This window comes from Rhincodon typus, chromosome 23 (assembly GCF_021869965.1).
Source record: "Rhincodon typus isolate 14 chromosome 23, sRhiTyp1.1, whole genome shotgun sequence".
Classification (NCBI taxonomy): Eukaryota; Metazoa; Chordata; class Chondrichthyes; order Orectolobiformes; family Rhincodontidae; genus Rhincodon; species Rhincodon typus.
In genome coordinates this window covers 25,406,056-25,414,552 of record NC_063354.1, presented here as the reverse complement: position 1 = coordinate 25,414,552, position 8,497 = coordinate 25,406,056, and positions in this window count along the sequence as shown.

The window sequence follows — 8,497 nt, the reverse complement described above, 5'->3', positions numbered from 1 at the left end:
AAATAATACTCACTGCCTGGGAAACAGATATTACTCTGACCGGTCAATAATCAATACACACTGCCTGGGAAACATATTATTCTGACCGGTCAATAAATAATACTCCCTGCCTGGGAAATAAGCAATACTCACTGCCTGGGAAATAGATATTGCACTGACCAGGCAATAAACAATACTCATTGCCTGTGAAAAAGATATTACACTGACCGACCAATAAATAATACTCACTTCCTGGGAAACAGATATTACTCTGACCAGTCAATAAACAATACTCACTGCCTGGGAAACAGATATTACACTGACCAGGCAATAAATAATATTCACCTCCTGGGCAATAAATAATACTCACTTCCTGATTTACAGCATCCGCAGTTCTTTTGGTTTTTAAACAATACTCACTGCCTGGGAAACAGATATTACACTGACCGGTCAATAATAATACTCACTGCCTGGGAAACAAATATTACACTGACTGGGCAATAAATAATACTCACTGCCTGGGGAATAAATAATGCTCACTGCCTGGGAAACAGATATTGATGTGACTGGTCAATAAATAATACTCACTGCCTGGGAAACAAATATTACACTGACCGGACAATAAATAATACTCACTTCCCCTGAAACAAATATTACACTGACCAGGCAATAAATAATACTCACTTCCCCTGAAACAAATATTACACTGACCAGGCAATAAATAATACTCACTGCCTGGAAAACAGACATTACTCTGACTGGGCAATAAATAATACTGCCCAGGGAATAAACAATACTCACTGCTTGGGAAACATATTACTCTGACTGCGCAATAGACAATACTCACTGCCTGGACAATAAATATTACTCACTGCCAGGTCCATAAATAATACTGCCTGGCAATAATTAATACTCACTGCCTGGGGAATAAATATTACTCATTGCCTGGGCAATAAATAATACTCACTGCCAGGGCAATAAATATTGCTCACTGACTGGAGAATAATAATACTCACCACCTAGGGGATAAGTACCTGGAGATAAGTATTACTCACTGTATGCGGAATAAATAATACCGCTGCCTGTGAATACTCACTGCCTACATCACAAATATTGCTCACTTGTTGGGAAACAATGTTACTCACTGCCTGGACTAAAGTATTACTGAAGCAGCAAATGCTAACAAATTTGCCTGGGCAAATGCAATTTCTTACTGCCTGGGTAGAAAATAATACTCACTGTCCAGGCAAAAAATATTCTTCACTTCCTGGGGAACAGATATTACTCACTGCCTGGGCAAAATTGCTACTGGCTGCTTAGATAGTAAATAATACTCACTGCATTTATTTCAATTATATTCGCTGCATGTGCAGCCACTGCTCACTGCCTGGCCAAAACAAATTATTCACAGGCTAGGCAAAATAAAAATGGTTCAAAAAACATTGCGCAATGTCCCTGCAAAATATATTGCTCATTGCCAGAGAAACAAAAAATGATCACTGGCTAGAAAGTACTACTCAACGTTCCCTGGGGAGAAAACCCATTCACTAAACAAAAACTTTACTCACTGTTCTAAAATCTTTACTTCCTGAAGCAGCTCCTGTCCCATAGATATCAAGATCTGATCCTCATTCAGGCTTGAGCTGATAAATAGCAAATAACATTTAGACCATGTAAGTATTGGCCATTTCCAATAACAGAGAATCTAACTAAATTATCTTGACATTCAACAGCATTACGTTGGCTGAACACGCACTGTCATCATCCTGGAGGTTATCTTTAACTAGAAACTGAACTAAATCAGCAGTATAAATTCTGTGGCTACAAGAACAACTCAGAGGCTGGGAATTCTGTAATGACTCAAAAAGCTGTCCACTACCTACAAGCAACAAAATTAGATTGTCATGGAATATTTTTCACTTGCTTGGATGAGTACAGCATCAACAACAATTAAGAATCTTGACACTATTTAGCACCATCAGCATTTGATTGTTACGTTATCCATAACCTTAAACATTGATTCCTTCCACCATCAACGCATAGTAACATCAGCATAATCTACAAGAGACATAGCAACAAATTACCAAGGCTCCTTCAGCAGCACCTTCCAAACCTGTGACTGCTGTCATCTAGAAGGACAAAAGCAACAGATACATGGGAATACCACGACCTGCAAGTTATCCTCCAAGTCACAACTATCCTGATCAAGAAATATATCAACAATCCTTTACTGTGACTAGATCAAAATCCTGGAATGCCCCCCATGAAAGTACCATAGGTGCCCTTACACCAATGGAATGCAGCAGTCAAAAAGGTTGTTCATCACCATCTTCTCAAGGCCAATTAGGAACTGGTAATAAATGCTGGCCTAGTCAGTGATGCCCACATTGTCTAGGTAAAGGTTTACTACAAAAAAAAGTCATATTGCAGGTAACTCAACCACAAGAGGAATCATAAGCAATTCCTTTTCCTATTTATTGATGGTATTCAGTACCACGTAATGATCCAGAGTGATGAACCTGATCACACCACCAGAGATTCTTAGTGACATTGTGGCTGAAAGCAACTTAATTCACCAAATTGGGGAAATTGTCAGGCTAACTTCCACTGTTGTATTACTGTCATTAAAGCTGGTGAGCAATGTTTTACTAATGGTAAATGTCTGATGAGCGATAGTTTCTAAACGTTACTGGTACTTTTCCTCAACGATTGTTGTTGATTCCTCACAATGAGCAACAACATTTGACTGTCTTTAGTACCAATCCCAAAACGTCAGCTTTCCTGCTCCTCTGATGCTGCTTGGCCTGCTGTGTTCATCCAGCTCTACACCTTGTTATCTCAGATTCTCCAGCATCTGCAGTTCCTACTATCTGTAGAGCAACAAAGAATTACATTTTAAAACCAGTAGCAGAACCAAAATATTTGTGATAACATAATTAATGCTGCAGAGTAAAGATTCACTGATGCTGGTAAGCGATGTATTGTTTACACTATTCGGTAAAATAATTCTTCCTGTTGAGTAATGGCTTGCAGCTATTGGGTAATGTATTATCTGATATACAATAGCATATGCTGGACCATTGAAAATGGCCACTTGACTTGAAGAATCATGAATCCAACTGAACAAAGATCAGCATTTTCAGCAGAGGAAAGGAGATAATATAAAACATCATCAAAGACCCATCGCGACCTGGTAATGATCTTCTACAACCTCTTCCATCAGGCAGAAGATACAGAAGCTTGAACACATGCATGAGCAGGTTCAGGAACAGCTTCTTCCTGGCCATTATCAGATTGATGAATGAACTCTCTAGCCTCAAATAATGCTGATATTGCTAACTTTGATCTCGCCTCGCGCACACCCTGTGCAGTGTAACCTATATGCCACTGTCTAAGTCTTTTTGATCTGTACATCCTTCCTTACTATGATCTATCTGTACTGCCCATAAACAAAGTTTTTCACTGTACTTTGGTACATTTGACAATAAATCAATAAATCAATCAAGAAAGAAACAATTGCATTTATGTACTAACTTTCAGTGCCTCAGGGCATCAAACGTGCAGTCAATGATTAACAAAGAAAAAATTGTTAGTTGCAAAATAGTATAACATCAAATGGAAATTGTAAAGTAATGAATGGATAGTATCCAGGACAAAGACACAGTCATCTGATTGCATCAAAGTGGATTACAATAATTTAAATAGATAAAGCCATGAATTCTCAAATTCAACAAGTAATGAATAACTCACCCTAAAGTTCAATGCCTGCAGTTATTGCAGAAACAATACTTTGGATACACAGAATCCCTATGTTTATGCAATTTTTGGTCTGATATTGCAAATCGGTAGATGCATCTCAATGTATCAGTACATTTCACTGCTTTCAGGAAGTAAATAGGACTGGTGAGTTGTAAACTAAAGAGAGTAGGAAGTAGAAATGCAGAATGTAAAATGAACACTTCCTAATTTCCACTTGAATGATCAGTCACTACCATTGTTGCGAAATTGGGTAGAGTATTTATGAATTAGAAGGCAGGATGTTAGCATTTGTTTGTAAAAATGATAGGGGGAAGACTGTATGGTCCCTTTAAGAGGTGATGTGCTTTTCTAAGCTTGGAGATAAAACATGCCTACGAGCAGCTGCAGATGCACAGACAGTTCTAAAATTAAAACATATGTATCAATTGGCTGTGTGGTTGTCACCCTAGGCTTGTTTTGATGTTAAGGCAACCATCTTGAATATGATCCAATTAATTTAAACCAGACCCTAGATAACAAAACCTAATTAAATTTAAATCTGATGGTGTTGACAACCTAGGAACAATCCCATTATAAGAAAACTGACAGGTCATCAAGGCTATATAAAAAAAGGGCTTTTGAAAATCAGAGTGAAGATGAACTGTCATTGGAAAAGTAAAACTTTGACTCTCGCAGAGATCTGTAAGCTCTCTGATTATGAGGGTATCATCTAGAATGTACCACGGCACTCTTAGCTAATACTCCTGACACAAGGATTTGACAAAGAAAGAACTCCTGACTGAAGAATAGTGGAAAAGGCATGGAACATTCCAGAAGACGCATCCTGACATAGTTTTGAGGGATTAGGTTTTAATTTATTTTTCTTATTACTGTTAGTGAAATGTGGGCTTGCAGGCTGAGAGTTGTGGGCAAGAGGTGATGGCAGCAAGTATAGCTGAACCTGCCCACCCTTCCTCATTCTGGGGGCCTCTATAGGCACCAAGTGGTTAGAATGAGAAACCCACCCAGGAATCCACGATGAACCCTGCACATGTCATGCTCCCTGTATGCTGAACTCACACTCTAAACTACTGTTTTAATTCCAGCGGAGGCAGCAAGAGGCCTTAATGTGGGCATTTAATGTCCACTTAATGGTTTCAGTTGGTTTTCAGATACGAAGGCAGCCTTCCTCCCACCACAGTTATACAGAGTTGGACACAGGAAAGAGGCAGGATCCCCATCCACTACCCTCCTGCCTGATTAAATGCTCTCCCCACCATATAATGTGCCATAACAGTTAGGGTATAGAGTTGGGGGTCTGTGTGATTTGGTGTTACATTCAACCCCAAAGTTTGTTACAAATACACCGAATGCTGACAAAGAACTATTTTCAAAAAGAGAAAAGACAAATAAGTTTACAAAATACTATCTGGTATAGAAATGTTTATATTCAAAGCTGCCTGCAGAGAAATCAGTAGGGAACGTACAGTACTTGGCAACACTGAGCACAATGAGATGTTGCCACATATCACCAGAAACAGAGGCGAAATCAACGTATTTTCCTGTGTGAATACTGGTGTGAATAAAAACATCCTACATGTTTTCCTGGCGTGTGAAGCCTGCCTCACGTTCCATAAGGAAAACAGTTCCTAGCAATTTATGTACCTATTCTCTCATGGCTCAGATTAATTTTGAGTCCTTCCCCATTATGAAGTACGATCAAAATAAGAACTGACATTCTTGTGTTAATTTGTTTTTTTTCCTCAGAGATCAGACTAAAGATTTACATTTTTGACATTGCCTGGTTTGTTTATCTGCGCTTGCAGAACTGTTCATGTACATTGTGCCTTTGGAAAAGGAACAATAGAAATGTATGCTTTGCTGTGTTGTAAGATTCTATCCATTATGCATCACACTTTGTACCAAGCAGATAGGAAGTGAAATTTTACATTTGCACCAATACAAATACAATCCTATAAGAAAAATAGAAGTAGTAAGAGATAAAAAGACACCACTTACAGTTATAAAGCTCCTTCACAATACTCCAGTTGAAGTTAAACATTAACGATGCCCAAGAGACCAGAATTAGAGGAATGCAGATTTCTCAGAAAGTTGTGGCAGCGTAAGAGATTACTGGTATAGGAAGGAATAAGACCATAAACCAGTTTGAAAACAGGGATGAGAATTTTAATAAGAAAAGAGCCAAAATATATCAGCAAGCACAGGGGTAAAAATGAACAGAACTTAATATGAGTTAAGACACAAACAGTAGAGTTCTAGGTAACCTAAATTTGGCAGAAGATGGAAATGACAGACAAGCCTGGAGGGCACTGGTTTAGTCCAGTGGTAAAAAAGGCATGGGTAATGGGTTCAGCAGCACATGAGCTGAAACAGATGAAGTTGAGTGATCTTACGTAGGTAAAAATAGTTAGTTTTAGTGACAGCAGGGATTTGATTCCTGTAAGCTCATTTCAAGGTAACTCTGATGCTAAGGTTGTGAACAGACTTGGTGGAAACTTCCCAGACCCTGAATACATAAGCTTTGGTGAGAAAGTTGGGGAAATTGTGCGAAACGGCCAGTGAGATATTTCTCAATGTTGAGAGCAAAAGGTTCCATTTTCCAACTAAGTTTTGAATAGCAAATTGAGATTCTCGCTAGTGAATGACAAGAAGCTTATTTGCATACATTAACATTACATTATTAAATATTGCCTCAATGGTATGCAGTTTCCCATTGTCCCACTTAATAAATAGAAACTAGATGGTGACAATTCCAGACAGATTGAAGTCTGATGGTTATCTGTTGACTCCAGCTCACCACATGGTCCTCCAGATCTCCAACCTGGACACCAGGCACGAGCACACTCCACAGGCAGCGACTGCATGAATCAGCATCTGGAGATCTTGACACCTGGCATGTATCAGCCTCGCCATGTCATGGTTCCAGAGATGGGGAACTTCAGTTCGCTGGGCATCAGTGAACAGGTTATTGCTGAGCAGGTGCTGCTTGGTAGCACTGTTGATGATAATCTCCATCACTTTACTGATGATGGGGTGCAAGTTGGCCTGGTTTGATTTGTTGTCCTTTTTTGTCTACTGGATATACCTAGGAAATTTTCCAAATTGGCCAGGTAGATGCCAGTATTGGAACGGCTTGGGGGGCTGCAGTACTATTTCTGGAATGCTGCCAGGCCCCTTAGACTTTCAAGTATCTAATGCCTCTAGCCATTTCTTGATATCATATGGAACAAATTGGATTGTCTGCATCTGGCATCTGTGACGCTGGGGAACTCTGGAGGAAGCCGACTTGAACCATCCACTCGGCACTTCTGGCCAAAGATTGTTGCAAAATGCTTCAGCCTTGTCTTTTGCATATTGTGATGGGCTTTCCATCATGAGGATGGGGATGCAGTCATTCCTCCGTATGCATGAGGGTTCCGTTTCTGAGAACCCCTGCGAATAATGAAATTGGTAACTGAGGAGCTCGTTAAAATCACAGATATACAGGTATGCCTGCAGACACTGAATTTTGTTGCCACTTACTTTTTGATGAAGACCAATGAATTTGCAAGTCATAGACTCGCAGATACAGAGGGTTTACTAAATTTGTGGAGCCTCCTCTTCCAGTGAGTTGTTTAATTGTCCATCACCATTCGTGACTTGATGTATCACAATTGCAGAGTTTAGACCTGGTCCATTGGTTGTGGAATCACTTAGCTCTGTATATCACTTACTGCTTATGCTGTTAAGCAAAGTTTGGCCTATTCAGAGGGCAGAGTGTAGAGGCGAGGCATATTCAGTGGTGGCTAAATCACCGGCCCCACAACGAAAAAGCTCATTAGATCAAGCTCCAATCAAATTGTTCAGAGGTGAGAGTCAAACTTCTGAGTGAATCACAGGGTTTAATGTTAAGTTCTCAACCCCCAGAACCCATTGGCCAATCAGAACCCACCAGAACGTTGCTGGAAGACCAGAGTTGAGGGAATCCAATGAGTACATTTTTTTCTTTCAGGTCTCATGTAGTTGGGTTCATGGGGTTGGGGGTGTCGAGTGAGGTCAGAGGTTAGGGCAAAGGAATGACTGTTAGCATCCATCACTTTGCCTGGCATCTGTGACCCTGATTGGCCCTATATTTGGACAAATGGAGATCTCTCCCACAAGTCAGTCAGGAAATCAGCTCCTTTTCGTGCTTACTGGGAAGGCAGGTAATAGTGCTGGTGGTGAGCAGTGGCCTTTACATGGCCATCTGGCCATGGACCTCTTGCCCAACAATTAACTGCTGAATTGATAAGAAAGGGGTGAATATCTCTCCATAGTCAAATCGTCCAATTATTTTTCTTTCTTGCAGTTCCACACACTGCTGTGGTGGTGGATGTGGAGTTGGAGGGATGGTAGGGGAGGGGTTATAGGTTTGGGAAGAGGGATTGTGCCCTGTGATTCACTGGAAGCATGCCTCTTTGACCAAAGTTTCAATCATCTGATCCAAATATCTCCTCATGTGGTTGGTGCCATGTCTTTGTTTTACAGTTCTCCAGTGAAGCCCCTGGGGATTTTCCATTATGTTATGGGCGAGATGTGAACATAAGTGCTGTTCTTGTCATTCTATTATTTTTCTCACTTCCTAGAATAGAAATAAGCAGCAATAATTACATTCTAAATTGCCTGTGCTTTTTTGTAATTAACTGGAGCAACATTAATTAATTACATTGACACAAATACATATACTTTGGACATTTTTTGAAGGAATAAAATGTCATCAGAAAACACCCCAAAGACTGAA